The sequence below is a fragment of the Leguminivora glycinivorella genome, chromosome 6 (assembly GCF_023078275.1).
Source record: "Leguminivora glycinivorella isolate SPB_JAAS2020 chromosome 6, LegGlyc_1.1, whole genome shotgun sequence".
Classification (NCBI taxonomy): domain Eukaryota; kingdom Metazoa; phylum Arthropoda; class Insecta; order Lepidoptera; family Tortricidae; genus Leguminivora; species Leguminivora glycinivorella.
In genome coordinates this window covers 16,380,481-16,398,716 of record NC_062976.1, presented here as the reverse complement: position 1 = coordinate 16,398,716, position 18,236 = coordinate 16,380,481, and the positions used below count along the sequence as shown (strand labels likewise).

Genomic DNA, 18,236 nt, shown 5'->3' with positions numbered 1-18,236 from the left:
GGGGCTGATCTTCTGATCCGTTTAGCCATATAGCAGCACAGGATTGTTCGAAAAAGTTGAGATTATTTTTCTCAATAGCCATTTATGACAGCTCAGTTGTATTCTAGGTTGTAGAAGATATTTTAACACAGGGCTATTCACTGTAGTGAATAGCCCTATGTTTATTTTTTTCTCAATAAAATAATATCAGCTTCTATTCAAATACCGTCGTCCCATTCCTTGGTAGGATAATCCTAATCCGGACATATCCTAAATTTAAATCTTGATCCAAAAGAGTTTATTAGCTATCACATTACAACTTTTTCCCAACCCTATCTACTGGGTGTTCTGGTGTCTTGGACAGGCTGCGGGGGCTTACGGTGGGGCAGCAGGGGTTGCTGCGGAATGAGCCGGTTTGCAAACGTAGATACTCTGACTGATTCTGCGTTCGAGTGAGATGTGACGCAGACATATCCAACGACTTCGCTGCCTCTTAGGCTCAGTCATCGGAGTCACGTAAGCCTACAGCGCTATTACGTATCAAAATCTCCTCCCCCGTAGTCTCCCCTTCCTAGTCCTTGCAGCAGGATCGGATATTTAATCTAGACGATATAGTATATCTATTTTCTTTTATTTCCCACTCGTTGATTCTGCTTACTGACTATAATGAGTGGTGTTTATTCGCGGTTTGCCGGCCACAGAATTAAGGGCTAGACGAGTAGACGTGCCGTAAAGCGGGAAGCCTTTGTTTCCGATCCCATTTAAGGCGGGTGATTTACATGCACCTCGTTTTAGATTAATTAAATTATGAGGCGGTTACATTTTCAGGTAAATTATTTTCGTACGTTAATTAACTCGAATGGCTTACGGAGATGGAAACAGACGGAGCGTATCAGATGCCTTATTTCTGGATGCAAGTATAGTACATTACTACAGAGGCCGGGACAAAGGGGGTTGCCGGCCGAAGACATATAGACGGCCGAGCGAAGCGAGGCCGGATAGGTCTGAGGCGGGCAACCCCATTTCCCGCCGAGATATGTATAGTGCTTTTCTCAAACATGGTATGAAATAAATAAAGTCTACTGAAAATAGTAACTTTGGATGGCTGTATCTCCTAAACGGTGCGTCGTAGCGCAAAAATAATCGAATTTTCGTTCCCCTTTGATACCCCGTATACGCTTATAAAAAAACAAAAAGTTAAAAAAAATTAAAAAAAAAAAACGAAAAAAATTTTTTTTGTATGAAAACGCACCCAAAATCAAATATTGTCTAGGGCCCGTACCAGTTGCAGTCGGCACGTCTATAAAGCCCCTTATAGTTTTTTTTTTTAATTGGCTAAATACCTGGATGTTATGTCACAATTATCTGTGTTTGGAAATTAAAAAAGAAGGCTTTGCCGGCCTTGGCCTGCAAGGTTTGTATGAAATTCCATTATCTATCAATCGTCCTAGCCGCACCTGCAACGTCATACTTCGCTGCCAATTATAAGGCACATAACATCAATATTTCATACCATGTTTGAGAAAAAATATTTTCCCCTCACTAGCTCGGAAACACGTGTTTTGTCCGTTAATACCAGCGGGTAAAAACGCATTTTATCCACTAGTGGGTAAAGTAATTCGTCCTTGAATAAAGTCAAATTAACTGCTTTAAAATTGATAAAAGTAGGTGAATCTAGTAATAAAGATGATTTACCACCTGTGGAACTACTGGAAGCAGCGATAAACGCATTTTTTTGCGTTGTAGTTTCCTCGCTATAGTGAGGGGAAAAGTTTTGTGTTACGCTCGGGTGCAAATGTATTTTACTTCTCGTGTGTTCAAAAACTCGCAAGTTCAGGATTCTATTTTCGAATCACTCGCTTCGCTCGTGGTTCAACTATAGAATCCTTTCACTTGCTCGTTTTTCAATTCCACACTCGGCGTTAAAATACAACTTTGCCCCCTTGTATAACAAATAACTATTACATGATGTTTGTATGAGAACTTCACGTCGACGCATCTAAATCACGATGCATTTCGACTCCAATAGTTCGGAAAGAGTATGTATTTTAACACAGCGTAATAATTGTTCAATCTTACAATTCAATAGCATTTGAAAGTTGAAACTCGCTATGTGATCGATAAAAACTTAGTGCGATAATTGATTTAATGACAGCTGTGGAGAGGTTATGACGGGTCGGGTCACTCGCGCGTCGGTTGTGTGGAGCGGTGAAAGGTTGCGGCACGATGACCCCGGCAACCGGCCGGTATCTTAAGTTGCTTGCCGACCACATGCGAGTCCGTGGTTGATGTAAAATTGTAAACTAGTCTTAAGAGAGCTCCCGCTTAGGCATAGTTGTGCATACGTATGTACAGTTGATACATTCAGATGCATCGCCCCCGCTCGCGCTATTTAAGACACGGCAGCGCCTACGCTGCCCTGCCCAGTAGCAACAGCTTCTCTATTGTCGACTGCAGTTTCGCCACTTAGTACACTCTCACCGTAGATGCTAAACCCATCTAATTGCTATACTGTTTCGTAAAGTACGCATTGTCCGCTTGATCTAGATTCCTTTGTTGCTTTCTGCAAATTGTTACTTAGCACGAGGTTATCTCAGGCGACCTCCATTGTTATGGGATGAAAAGAAAGAAAAAGTGATAAGTTATGGTCGTAATGTGTTTTATCTTGAACATATGTAAGTAGACAAGACAGCACATGATTGCAATCGATTTAGTTCATTCAACAACGCAATCACACTTAAAAAAGACTTTGTGCCCAAGTTTTTGCTATTCGCAAACAGACTATTCTAAGTGAAACGCTCGCTCGCCAATATATTGCATTCTTCTCTCTAGAGATCTAAATGCATGCTGTGGGTAAAGACGATTTTGAACTTTGTTCATGCATGTCGACATGCGGAACTTAAGTTTTTGAACAGAATTGGTAATAAATTATAGGAAATAATCGAGAGGATCCGAGTTTGGGCGGATATCCTAAGTTTACGTCGGCGCTCACGTCACATAATTTTACAGCAGCCGATAGGGATCCACCGCGCCACCGCCGCCGCCGCGCCGTCTAGACGCGACACCCGCGCTAGACTAGTTCGGCGATCGCTCCGGCCCCGGCGCGCCAGCAGCCCGACCGATCCGCCCGACCATCCATACCCTCCTACAACTATACTAAATGCAACCAAGATGCTATTTTCAATTGAGAAATCCTTAGAGGGGAGCTGCCAGGTATAAACGTCGGAAGGTGATTGCATGGAATCGCATTTCAATTCAGTTTAAAGCGGGTTCTTTGTAAGACTCGTATAAAAAGTAACTAGTTGATATGTTGTGTTGCCGTCTATGTTCAGTTCCCACTCTTCAGCTAATATGTATATTCATTAGTGCCCCCTTGTTTGCTGAAGCTGACCTTGACTCGACCCCTCACTGACGCGCAAAAACTATTCACGGATGAGCACGACAATCAGTTAACTCGATGGGTAATAAAATCAAGCGAAAGCGACGACATATTACCTACGTCAAACTTCTACTTGGTTATCTAAATAGGAACAGATAGTTTGGACCAAATGTAGCATATTTATCGGACAACACGGTATTAGAAATTGAAGCATTGTTACAGAACAAAACAACTCAATCCATTATCTACAACTGAATACTTCCTTTCACTTTACTAACACAGAGACGTCAATTTGAGGTAATCTCCGGCCATTTACCGCAAAAACAATGAACCATTACTTACACACGCTCACTTAACATCTATCTGCTCGTACGACTCCCCTTTAAGCCATTCGGCGTCGTCTAAAATGGGAACATTATTAAATTTACTCGTGTATCTTCGATTGACAAATTTCTCAGCATTCGATTATAACAGTGTGATATTGCTTTTTGTAAATTGGTTTCGCTGAATTTCGCTTGTTCAGAAGTGACTAATCATAACATAAATGTAAAATTATAGCTTTCTCGTTTTCTATTCGTTTTTGTGACTTTATACGTACCTACGTAAACGTAAATATGCAGTTTCTATTTACCAATATGTCGTGAATTGATTTACATTGGGTTTCGTAATCGTCTGATGAGATCTCACGGACGCCTATTAGCTAAGATGACAACCGTACTAACAAACAACAAACTACGAAAACGTTGCTACGAAAAGTCAACACATAAGGTTTTCCAGAAATTTTGTTGGCGCGTATGCCGTCGTTTAATTGTATTATGGATGGAAAAGGTTTATGTTTCAATGGCGTTTTCAATCAACGATTGTCATTTTGGCTGAGACCCCCGATGTTAAGATTGTAGTGGAATGTGATCCGTCCCCGAGATCGTAACCTATTTGGCCGGCAACGTGCGCGCGGATATCGCAAGTGTTCTCATCGAACGTTTCTATTTCCTCAGCACTCTCGACAGGCCGGGCCCGCAAGCCTCTTGTCAGTGCGGAGGCTCACGGCGGCTTAACGCCACCGCGCTGACTGAAGCCTTCACACGGAATTTATCAATATCCGGCTTGAGGATAAAGCACAAATACTATAATCGTTGCCAATATTTGTGAAAGCACTGAATTCATGTTTGGGTCATTATTTCAATGCATGAAACTGTGTTCAAACTTTATGTACAGAAAAGTATACGTAGTAAATTATATTTTATTAACTTTACGTGTTTATTGTGTTAATACTATTATCGTCCAATAATGTTTTTTAGGATATTGTAAAATATTTTTCTGAAATTGCCGATTTACGTAATAAACATCACGCTACGTGGTCAGTTCGGATGAGACATCGTCTACTGCTCACTACTGTTAAAAATACATATTTAGCAAAAACGCAATGTTAACTGTATATACTTACGTGTAAGTATGTTGGCTATATATAAAACAAAAGCACAAAAAATACAGCAATGATGAATATCAATATTGACATGATTTAATTTGTTCCTAAAACCATCATCACTTTCGTGGTCACTCATATTTAGTAATATTTTTGGCAAAAAGAAAGGTCACATCGAAGTATTTATACGTTTTTTAAATATTAGCAACACCGATACTCTGCGTTAAAAGTTTGGTAAATATTTGGACACCGATGACGGACATCATTTATGAGTAATAAAATAATATTGTATCTTGTCAAGTCTGTGTCAAAGATCGTGCGTCACTTTTGTTGACTTAAGTTTAGGTAAGTGTTTAATTATTAAATTATATTAATATGCTTAATTCATGCTTTCTGGGGTTAATTTACACGTCGACTAAGTAATTCCGTTATAACTTAAAAACTATTCAGTATAAATCCGTTAAAGCAGACTATCGTCACTTTCGTGGTCGTCACTTTCGTGATCCGTCACTTTCGTGGTCAAAAGTCACTTTCGTGGTCAGACACGAAAGTGACTTTTGACCACGAAAATGATGCATCGGGAGATTAATTTGTTAAATTTAATTATTAAATTAAAGTTCTTTGTAAGATATATGCTTATAATACTTTGACATGTGTGACACCTATATGTAGAAATAGTACGAAGTGGTAAATATTAGTATTTTGGTGATTTAATTTATAAAATAAGTTTTACAGTTCAATTATGCCAAAATGTCTGAAAAAATTTAAACGGGTGCCAATGTCATTCATAGCAGAAGTAAGGTAGTAAGCTAGAGAAAGATATTAAATAAGAAAAGAAAATGGATTATTATTAAAAAAAAATACCGTTTAAATACCATAGCTGAGTTCACGAGAAGTTAATTACTTCTCGTGAACAAAGCTACGCAAAAAAACTGGAGGGATAGAGCTAAACGTTACAGGGATAGAATAAAGCACAACAAACAAAATATACTAAAAGAATCATTAGAGAAGAAACGCCACCTTCAAGTGAAATATCAGAACATAACCCGTCCCCTTCGCGCGCGTCTGCGGGTAAAAAAGCGACTCTCAGAAATCGCAGAAAATTAAAACACGATTATGTCGATTATTTAAGAAGAAAGGTGCAAATATTAGACACTAGATTGGCAAATTTAAATGACAGATAAGAGAAAAAAAAACAAAAAACAATTTACAAGAGCAAAGAAAAGCTTGAAAAGGAAATAATATGAAGATCAAAACAAGATTCCCAGGGAAAAAAGAAATCGATTAGTAAACTTAGATTAGAGAAGACATAGTTAAGTTTTATTTAGAAGACATCGATATCTATAGATATCTGCTGGCAAAAAGAGACGATAGCAAAAAATAAGCTTATTAAACAAATACACCGTAAAGTTCGTGAACAACGCAATCACAGGAAAACGTTTACTCGGAAAAACCTTATTCGAAAATCATCTAAGTGACAATTCAACTGAAAGTCTGGATGTTTGATATGAAAGTGTACAACATACATACCACACCGATCTAAAAATAGTTGGTATCACATTTAAAACGATATTTGATTCAATGACAATGATTAAATTCAGACGTTAAGGCGTAGACTAAGTTGGGTAACTAAAGTGATGGTTTGAATTCGTCACTTTCGTGAGCAAGTTATTTTTATTTTTTTTAATGAGCGTGCAATGTTTATGTCAAGTTCATTGCTACCTGACTGATTGCAATCGATGGTTCCTAAATCATGTTATAACTGTAATTTCTATTATATATGTAAAAGGCTTAAAATCTGATTAAGTGTTATTTTTCGTGGTCATCATGGTCACTTTCGTTACCACCAAATATAGTTTTTTGAGTTTTTTTTTACATAAATAATTAATTTTGATCTCTAACACCATTAAAACTTTGATTTGTATATCTGACTACATCCATAATAAACAAAAAACTAATCAAAAAGAGCATTTTTGTTTTTGAACATTTTTAGAACCCCTTGAAATAATGACCCGTTTAACATAAGGAAAGTTGGGAGATTGTTATTTTATTGGCTGACTCCATATTTATCTAAAATAAACATGGCAATAGAAGACCTTTATTGCTAAGTGCTTATCCTTATACTATATAAAGAACTATAGCAATCACCCTCCTATTTCGTAATATGTTCAATTGAAAAGTATGCCCAGCACTAACCCCGTAATACCACCATAAACCTTGTTAATAGTGTCTGTGTGGTAAGATAAGAGTCGTAGAATGTATTTGTTCTCTTATATTCGTATATTATGTCCTTTTGACGCTCTTTTCTTTATAAACTATAGGCTAGCAAACTATATGTTATTGTTATTTACTAACCTACACAAACTTTTTTTTACAAGAATCATTTTGCCTCTAAAACAAGACCGATTTCAGAAAACTTTGTTTTACATTTTATTATTTCAATGCGGTCAAAAATACACCTCTACAATGCTCGTTATTCGTCGGATTATTCGTTAGGTACCATGGTGTAAACTTTTCGTCAATATTCAGCACCTTCGTCTGCGATGATTGGAAAACCATAGAATCGCTTGTTATCCTAACAGGGAAAGATAAGCAACAAGTCTCATTATACTTCTATATCATTCCTGTTTAGAACCCTAGTGTTTGCTAAAAGCGCTTCCTACCAATAGAATAAAAAGTAAGCCAAGTTCATAACCGTCACGGGACGACAGCGGCCGAGGGCGGCGCTTTCCCAGGCACAGCGCTGTTATTGCCAACACCTACATGAGTTTTGATAAACCTTAACCATTTCAAACGTGAACCCCGATTACGAACACTTGGTATAGATTATAGTAATATTGGTTTTCTGAATCGGACACTTGTTAAATGTTGGCGTCATGGGCCCAGCTGCGTCCGGGCGATGACGTCACAGGTTATGTGCACTCCATTTGTGTACTGTCAACCGTCTAATACCAAATTTACACATTCCCACACAATAACTTGTACAAAAACGTTTAAAATGACAAGCTTAACGTATGACGCCTTTTTAAATACATTATATCATTTTAAATACAATATACATGTCTGAATTGACATTTTTTTTAACAAAAACATCACTTGTGATACTGAAAGTTCGGTATCATATTGCTGTGACATATTTATACGACCGATAGACATAAAATCCATAGTTCTCGTGATAATGGCTGTGCAAAGGGATATATTATGTGTAAAGTGACAAAATAATTACTAAGTTCAAGCGCAAGTCTGAAGTGCCTAGTGCAGACTTGTTTGCAACTAACTTAACAATCTGTCATAAACTCAAGGGAGCATTTAACTTTATAAACACTGTGCCATCCGCTAGGAGCGGTCTTATGAGCTAAGTCTGCGCCTTTCATACTATTAATTTATCTAGCAAAAACTTCAAATGTACGTACATACCTACTTAATTAAATTTATATGTATAAATTACTGTAACGATTTTGCCGGGGTGATATCTTTTGTACGCTAGTTTTAACAAACAAATACAATTTTAATGCCTACCAAAAATTGCGACTTGCATAATACGAAATTGTAATGGCTATGTCCGAAAGCAAACACTTAACAGTCCATTAGCTACCTTTTTTGTACTGATAATAATGTACACAAATCGTCAGTGAAGTGTGGTGTGCCGGCAGTTACGATAGTACTCTTTATACTGTGATGCCGCTGTTGACCGTATGGAAGTCACCGCTAATGTAACGATGGTCGTTATTAACTAATTCGATTAATTACAAAATATTTATCAAGATTTAAAACAGATAAATACATACTTGAAATATGCCTCTTATCCAATTAAAAACAATAAAGAAAAATCTGATTACATTTTAGCGTCGTTTTGGATGATAAATAGTGGCAATAAAACTGACGAAATAAGACATTTTAACATTTCTATAAAATATTCGATGTTTTATTAAAAACGTGTTCAATAACGGACGGAACTGTTAAAAAAAGTGTACCTAATAGTGAGTGTTTAGGTACTTCGAAGTGCCACGCTAGTGAATTTACTCGCCCTGTTTTTATCGATGTGCATCGGCACAGAGGCAAATAAAAACTGACATGTCCGACCTATTTCCAGCCACACGGTTGCGAATAAATTATATTTTGCTCGCATTTGTCAATTACGCTTCTTTTCCAGTCGGTTACACATTACATTAAATTAATTTATACATTAAATTAAGGAACTTGAAGCCTACTTTCGTGTAGAGCTGGGTTAATAAAATGTTTCTAAACAAATAGGTATCCTTTAGTTATGTCGTGTACGTATATATTAGAACTTAACAGTCGTATGAAATAAAACTATGGAAACGGTTTAAATCGCGTATAATGAATTTACAATTCATCCCGACGTTTCGTACTTAGTCGTAACAGTCGTACTTACAACGTTTATCAGGTAAAAATAAGAGTGTCGGTGACATGTCAGGATTGGCACCATTTTCACACATCGGGGCGTTGCTGGGTCATCGAGGATTGAGACGAAGACGATAGTAATCAATGATTTATTTTACACACTTTCAATTTTACAGTAACTGATAGGTAAACGACTTGGTTTAGAACAATTAATTAACAACAGGACATGATACGAAACGTGATACTGTTCCTGTCCTGATACGTCTGCACGCACCAGTGACCAGTAACCAAGTAATTACAAAATCATAATGACCGTTGCCGGTCAGGCGACACTGGTTTTATACCTGAACCCTACCACTGGTCGTGCAGGTACGTCAGGTCAGACTCAGTAGAAGCGCGCCAACGCTGCGCTTGCGTTTCGTAGGTAATCAATTGATGTCCCGTACTGATGACTTCCCGACACGGCTATCCTGCGCGACACACGTCCCTGTGTGTTAACCTGTAACAAATTTTGCGCACAGGATCATATTGCTCGGTCACTCCTGACCCACAGAGGTCATAAATTAAATGAAACTTCATTAATTGTTATAAATCCACAAAATCAATAACATTTCGCGATGAATACTACTCAATCAATATACAAAACGTCATAACGACATTTATCACATATCTAATCCACTAGATATAATTGTTCATCACAATTTAGGTCTCAGAGCTTCACTGATTACTAACAACTTCAAATGCGGACTCGCTATCCGACTCAAAACTACGATTAAGTTTCACATGTGACACGGCTACACATAGCCGGGCAACTAACAGTTGCACTCAATGCGCGTCCCTCATGGACCGCACGGCTACACATAGCCGGGCAACTAACAGTTGCACTCAATGCGCGTCCCTCATGGACCGCACGGCTACACATAGCCGGGCAACAGTTGCACTCAATGTCCCTCATGGACAGCCGAGTTCTTCCTCGGACTCATGGTTTCACCCGAAACCCGACCTCCGCCAGGGTTGATGGCAATACCGCGTACTCACGGACTGTAAACAGATACCGATTTCTACCGAGCTACGGCTACACATCAACCTCTGGTACGGTCACATCACCATGTAAACTTAATCTTCATCAGATGTACACTGATCTGAACCAACATCTAAATCAACTTCAATTTCGTCAGGTAAGCTCTGATCCCCCGCATCTATCTTAATCGATCATATTATAGCGATCGCCATCTAATATCTCTGTAACCCGAAATGGACCCTTGTACTTAGGATCTAGCTTAGTCTGGTTTCTCTCTTCATTTTTTTTTTTTTTTTGTAAAACAAAATCTCAAAGAAACTCGGTAATTCAAAGTAAAATGATTGACATTAAAAACTTTAAGATGGCATTTACACACTACGCAATGCCAAAATAACCAAGTACCAGTTTAGCTATTCTTCACAATCAAATCTTCAAAACATTAAATTTCATAAAATCGAAACAAGTATCTCATTCGTGGCCCAATTGGTTATACCATAACCACACACAACGCGCATCCCCACGGGATCGCCGAGTCAACCCTGTGACTCTACGGTCTCTGCAAGACCCGACCTCTGCCAGAGTTCCCGCGCATCGCGTACCCACGGACTGCGCACAGCAGATGCCGATTTCTAACGGGCTACGACTACGCTGAAGCCTCTGGTACGTACGGTCTGACCAGCCGAACTGAGATCCTTATTATCCATATTACACTCGCTACCTTTACATCTAAATCATCAAATGGTACGTGGCTATCTGGCATTTTCCTCAATTTATCGTGAGCCCATTAAATGTTAACCTATTTGTTTGCAGTCACAGAACTACCTAAAATTCACGGTTCGCAAAACAACGACTCTAATCCGCAACTAAAATTGTAAGATCAAAAAAAAGCCTTTCACTTTTTCTTTATTATGAAACTAACTAAAAACATGACCAAAAAGTCAACTTTACCAGTTTTATATTTTGTCCTATCATTTTAGTTAAGGACAAAAAAACCTTTTCAAAATTGTATGTAGGTACCAAAATAAGTCAACAATAGTAGAATGAAACTCAACGTGTTGATCTCACTGATCAAAATGTCACTAAATCAGAATCAAGGTAATGAGTTACAGTGCTCTAACAGTTGCATCCATTCGGCAACTTGACACACGGCGACATATGAACAACCTCTACCCGGTGTTCATCACATGAATATGGACTACCTCCATACGGTATCCAACATCGACCGATTACACCACCAAATCAAACGCACGCCACCCACAGTCGTGGCCGCATGGAAACGGAAAAATAGATCCGAATTTTACTCCTACGTTTACGAATGATTGTAATGGTGTATACAGTCTGAGCCAAAGCAACCCATAGCAATATGGTACAAAACAAAAATTACGTTAACCATGAAAACGACGAGTTTCATTCTTCGATTGCACACATACATTAGCAACACATGAGTTTCATTCTGTTTAGAATTCACAATCTAAACAGAACAAATATCTCAACAATATCCCAATAAAATGGAAACTGCTCACCAGCTTCAAGTATCAGTGTCCAAGGTCGTATTCTCATTCGTCGCTACGACGCACACATCGAAGCCAAAGATGAAGACCTCACGAAGACCAGTTCAAGCACGAAGGCGCCAAGCAGCGGTTGCCACTGCTGCAGTAGGTGCAGTGAAGCACGTCGTGGTTTATCACAGCTGGCCATTACTGTCCCTTTTTTTTCATTCTCCAGATCACATTTCATTGAGCATTGTCTGTGGTACTCGCGTGATGGTACACGCGACTTTAGATACCTCACGTTGTGTAGACTTGACTGTAGCACACTGCAACATAAAATTTCATATGCGTAGCTTCTGTTTTCACTCAATGAACAATTTGAGATAAATCACAAATTTAGGGGTAATACTCTAATACTGGCAATCACTTCAAATTTTATAAACTACGAAACATTATAGAATACTGATCTTGGAACTAACAAAATCAGAATAAAAAGCTGTTTCATTAACACAAACAATAATTACAATTTTTGGAATTTTATAATCACTACGTTTTCAATAAGAGATTCATTGAGATTGAGAGAGATAATTGTTTTCATTCTCACCAAGTGTACTCTCAAAATTTCCACAAATAGGAATCCACAATTCACCAGATAACATAATGGAATGCATCACTCACCTGCTTTCAAGGTTAGACACGTGACCTTACTACCACGTTTCTAGGTTAGGAATTAGCTCGCAATAAACAGCTCCTGGAACTGGTCCCACGTTACGGTAAACGACACAGTGTAAGGACGACTCAGTAGTAAATCTCCGGCAGGGACGACGCGGTCGGCATTTTTCTGGATATCTAGGAATTCTGAAGAATATTATTTCCAGATTTTTAGAACTGTTCTCCATACCCCCATAAACACTTCAGTAACGAAATGTCCTCGGCACTGACGTCATTTTCACACACACGTTAACACAGCGCGCACACGCGACCGCCACTGTCCAACTCAATATTTCCCAGTTTTGCATGTAGGTACTCGCTGCGTGCGAGGGTAGTTTTTCGACGCACTGCGCGGCGTGAAGTTTGTAAGTAGAGTTATTACTGCTATACTGTGTAAACAATTTGCGAACGTAGACGCTGCTCCTTTAAACACGTTGACACATTTTTTAGCGGGTACTTCCTCTTTTTTTTTCTCACGGTTATGAAAACGAGTATGACCGTTTCCATTCTTATCACTCATAAACAACATTTTCCTTGATCGCTTCATAGTCACTGCAACTTGCGGATGGCGACGACAAGCTGGTCGCCCTCCAATGGTGCGTTGACCATACACACGTCGGCGGTAGCACACCATATCATGGCGTTAGTTTCTTGTTTATCGGGTTCCAAGTCCGGAAAGGTCACCCGTCGATAGTAGGTCAAGGGCGCGCATTTGTTGATTTTGCGCTTCGAGAAATTGCCAATATGGCGGTACTTCCGTTCCGGTACAATTTTGATATGTCTCTTTGCCTCGATGTGATCCCACCTTCTGATGTCGGTGACATGTCAGGATTGGCACCATTTTCACACATCGGGGCGTTGCTGGGTCATCGAGGATTGAGACGAAGACGATAGTAATCAATGATTTATTTTACACACTTTCAATTTTACAGTAACTGATAGGTAAACGACTTGGTTTAGAACAATTAATTAACAACAGGACATGAGTAAATATTACAAAATCAAAAAAACATATATTTCATTTCTATTATAAGTATTAAAGAACTTCTTTGTTTTAATTAAATATAATATTTTTTGAAAATTAAACGCTTCGTTTACTCGTTATTATATACTTACCTTCAAATTGTAGGTATTATATATGATATAATGTAGATATAAAATGTCAAAATAAATAATTAGACATTTTTTTAACAAACAGCACGTTTTAAAAATTAAATTGTGTACTTAATAATCACGCTTATCATCGTTTAGTTTGCCTTACGATTTTGTGAGAAAGTCCGTTCAGTATTTGAGCAAGTAAGGCAAATAAATCAATCAGTTGTTTGCTTGCAGGCCCGTGCGTGACCGGGCTGGCCGAGCGGTTCTCAGGGAATTATCGATATCGGCTGCCAGAGAATGCACCTTGCGTTCACTTCACTAGATATTTCAATGGTCTTGATAATGGTGTCTAGATTATTGGCTTTGTTAGATAATGTATGTGGTGTCGGCATGCGTTTTAAACTTTTAACAATAGGTACATAGTAGATTCGTACAATTTTGAATTACTTGAGTATATTTTACTTAGTGCAGTTTTTCTATTCAGAAATGGGAGCCCTCTTACACAAATACTTTTATTTTATTTAAGAAAAATCCATAAGTATTAAAGAAAAATCCTTGCTCTCCAGATATATTAAAAAACAATTACACAAAATTTTACCTGTTTTATATCAATATATATATTTTTTAAATATACGAATAAAACTTTTAATCTACTTATTATTATTTCAATTTTGAGATAGTTCTAATTTGAAATCAATAAGTACCTAATAGTTATGTATAATAAATTATATTAACACATATCACAAATAGGTACAATGAGATATTGAAGATTATCGATCGTCTAATCCCAATTGACTCGTGCCGCCATTGTCCTGATAAGCAGGATGAAACCTCTCGGCGCTGAGGGGTCTCGTGCTGAAGAGCGATCGCACCGACTCGCGACACTTCACTACATCTTGATATTTGCTCTCGGATAGGAGACATGCTTATTTCTAAACACGCTTTAGATTCTACCATGCTCACTTCACATCTTGATATTTGCTCTCAGGTAGGAGACATGCTTATTTCTAAACACGCTTTAGATTCTGCCATGCTCACTTCACAATCTTCACATCTTGATATTTGCTCTCAGGTAGGAGACATGCTTATTTCTAAATACGCTTTAGATTCTGCCATGCTCACTTCACATCTTGATATTTGCTCTCAGGTAGGAGACATGCTTATTTCTAAATACGCTTTAGATTGCTCACTCCACATCTTGATATTTGCTCTCAGGTACGAGACATGCTTATTTCTAAACACGCTTTAGATTCTGCCATGTTCACTTTACATCTTGATATTTGCTCTCGGATAGGAGACATGCTTATTTCTAAATACGCTTTCAAATCTTGATATTCGTTCTCAGATAGGAGGCATGGTAATCCATACTAATATTATAAATGGGAAAGTGTGTGTATCTGTTTATTTATTTATTTAATCGTATGGCATGAAAATAGGCAAATAACAAGTTTTATACAATAAAACCAGTCAAAAAGAATACAAATATAAATGCTATAGGTCAACATTTAGACAATTGAGCCACTCTGCAGCGTCTGGTGTGAGTTGCAGTAGGTCTTCTCTGGCCCCGGTGTATGAGTGCAGAGGGCAGCGTTCGATGATGTGGTCCATGGTTTGGATCTCGCCGCATTCGCACAAGGCTGAATCCTTCCATCCCCACTTGTGCAAGGTATAATTGCAACGACCATGGCCCGTTCTGAGTCTGTTAAGACGGCACCATAGTTTTCGGGGAAGGTCAAACCCTGGGAGCTGGAGTGTGGGGTCCACGATTCCTGAACATGAGTCCGCAGCGGTCCATTCTTCTTTCCACGTCTCACGAATGTCAAAGCCCTGGAGTCTCTGGGCAGCTACACATGACGGGTTTCGGGATTTCAGCCGCTGATGTGGTGGGTGGAATAAATGGGCAATGGGCAAGATTGCAAATTAATGTGTATCTGTTTGTTTGTCCGTCTTTCACTGCAAAACGTAGCGACGAATTGACGTGATTTTTTAAATGGAGATAGTTGAAGAGATGGAGAGTGACATAGGCTACTTTTTGTCTCTTTCTAACGCGAGCGAAGCCGCGGGCATAAGCTAGTTTCTAAATACACTTAAGATTTTGCCATGCTCACGTCACTACATTTTGATATTTTCTCTCAGATAGGAGACATGCGTATTTCTAAATACGCTTTAAGTTCTGCCATGCTCACACGTCACCACATGTTGATATCTGCTCACAGATTAAACAAATCCTTATTTCCAAATACGGCTTAGGTTCTGCCATTTAAACTCGGTATTGATTGGTAAATAAAAGATAATACAATACGAATCCTTGTAAAGTGATAACTAATATTTTACCTGTCGCAAACTACTATAGGTGTATGTCTGTACCTGTGCCGAGTAATAAACTTGTTAACATACAAAATTTGTTACGTGTAAATGTGTTTAAATATTGGGCGAATGTCCGCAAGCATCATATACAAAACAACATAATTATATGAATGAGTTATTTGGTGTCGGTATTATGATTCACAAATATATTTACTTCTACTATAATAAATTAAATTAAAAGATACACGTGTATGTAAAGTAAGATTATTCGCATAATTTTTTTGAACAAGGTTAATTATATTTATTCGGTATTTTGTGTTTGAAAAATTCTCGATTCCGATTCAGCTTTGGCAAGGTATAAGGAAGCGACGGCACGGCCTCGCCTTCGAATTTACTCTGTTATTACAATCGCCTGTTTATTAGAGTCGGATTTCCTCCCCAATTTTCTTTTACAGCGGCCTAATCACGTAAGCGTGGGCACGGTTACACTCTGTCCTGCCATTTCGACTTTCATTATGGCTCATTTGGGCTTCTTTATGTTACTAGGTAGATACAGTTTTGCAATGAAACGACACATGTTCTTCGCCATAAAATTCATAATTTGCACTGGCACGCAATTTCTCCCCTTGTTTTATTGGAATAAAACTTATTTTTAGCTCTTTCCTGGAAAAAAAAATAAACTTGCACGTTCAAGCTTCGATGGTGCCTGATAGATTAAATAAAATTAAAACTCAATACAAGAAGAGTGTATCTTATATGACACGTTAATAAGAAAAGTGTTCAAATATATCCTATGTTTATTTAGCTTTATAATAGCATAGCCTCCTTTGTTGATTATTTCATCCAAATTTGTCAAGCGTCTTTTTTATTATTGTATGAATATGTTTATCCCAAAAGTTCTCCTTCTGCCCACTGCAATAACTTTAATCATATTCATAAGTTTAGCTGTATTATAACAAATGCAACGATTTTTAGGCCATAAAGTTTTTGCTTGTCGCGTAGAATAGGAGTTGCCGGAGTAGGTTGGCCCAACGCCAGGCGGAAGCCAATGCTGGTGGAGTCAGGGCGTTCTGATATCACCGGCTTTATGGCATTGTAAATACTTAAGTAACTCTATAACTACTTCCACGGTTATCCTTGGCGAATTATGGTTGGCTCAGAACATTTTCTAATCTTATGCCTGGTTGTAAAAACTATTTGTGTGTAAAATTTAATGACTCAAACGCATAATGAAATTTTCGAATTAAATTTTACTGGGATTTCAAATATTTGTTACCTATTTATAAAATGCGATGATTATACGTTTCATTTACTCCGGGTCTTATTAATGCATTAGAAAATACTAAAAAACCTATTTAAAATTGCAAACGGGACATAATCGCGTATATTATGTTTTTAACACTGACCTCCGCCGTTTTAAGGACGTCATTGTCCCCGTGGTCTCGGAACAGACAATAATACGCGATTCGAAGACACATGCGATTAAGTCCCGTTTGCAATTTTAAATATGTGTAAATATCACTGAAAAAACCTGTCGTCGATTCATGACGACGACCGTAATATTTTGCTTTATGTTCACAACCTAACACGATACTTTTACGAGCAAAGCCAACGCGGCACTTACCAATGAAGTGTCAAATATCAAGAACATTTCACAACACTCCCTTTGAGCAAATTGATGGAGAGTGATTATGTCATAAACATCGGTACGAGTATCCGCCCTGCGACACGCTACAGCGCTGTGCGGTATTTAATCACGTTTCGTAGATATATAGGCAGATTAGGTTCCGGTATCCTATCTTAATCAATATACTCTCATATCGGCTCGCCCCCTAATTGCTAAATTTAGGCGACGTCGCCTTTCCACGGCCATGTTACGTCTTACTCGCCGTAAAAGCGTTTAATCACGATGTTCCCCGTTCATTAAGTCGGCGAAGCAGAGACATTTTGTCACACGTCTGTGAAATGCTAATTTGCCCGTACACCTAGCAATATAGGCTACGGTGCTGTACCTCGAAACCCTTTGGCCGCCTTTTTACTGTTCCGCCCGAATTTCGGCAGTTAATTTCGAATGTTTGTGCTCCGTAGGTGAATACGCTACACGCAGATATACAAGTATGGAACATACGTGCCCAAATAAATAATAGCCCTTAGGTTAATTACAACCTTTATTTTAATATGCGTTTTGGTAACATTACAGTCTTAATTATTTAAGATAACGTAGGAGGGTACCTACTAAAACTTTGCGGTCAGCTCAACCCCACATCAATCCTCGAGGAATAATTGTTATGATGTTTTTAATCTAAATGAAACCTCTTCTATTTATAAACGACATACTTATTAACTCCGAGCAATCGCAAATGCCAAAGTTTTAGCACCCTATGCGAGTATTATAACATTTACAGCCTGTTTATTTTGATTTGCCACAGGTATTAAAATGGCCGGTCTATTTTGCTCGTAAGA

The 18,236-nt window shown here is 38.2% G+C and overlaps 1 protein-coding gene across 2 annotated transcripts in view; it reads left to right on the top strand.

Annotated features, from left to right (window-relative positions):
* The window catches only part of LOC125227181, a 210,042-nt gene that overhangs the window by 77,509 nt on the left and 114,297 nt on the right, over positions 1-18,236 (top strand). The window lies entirely within an intron of this gene.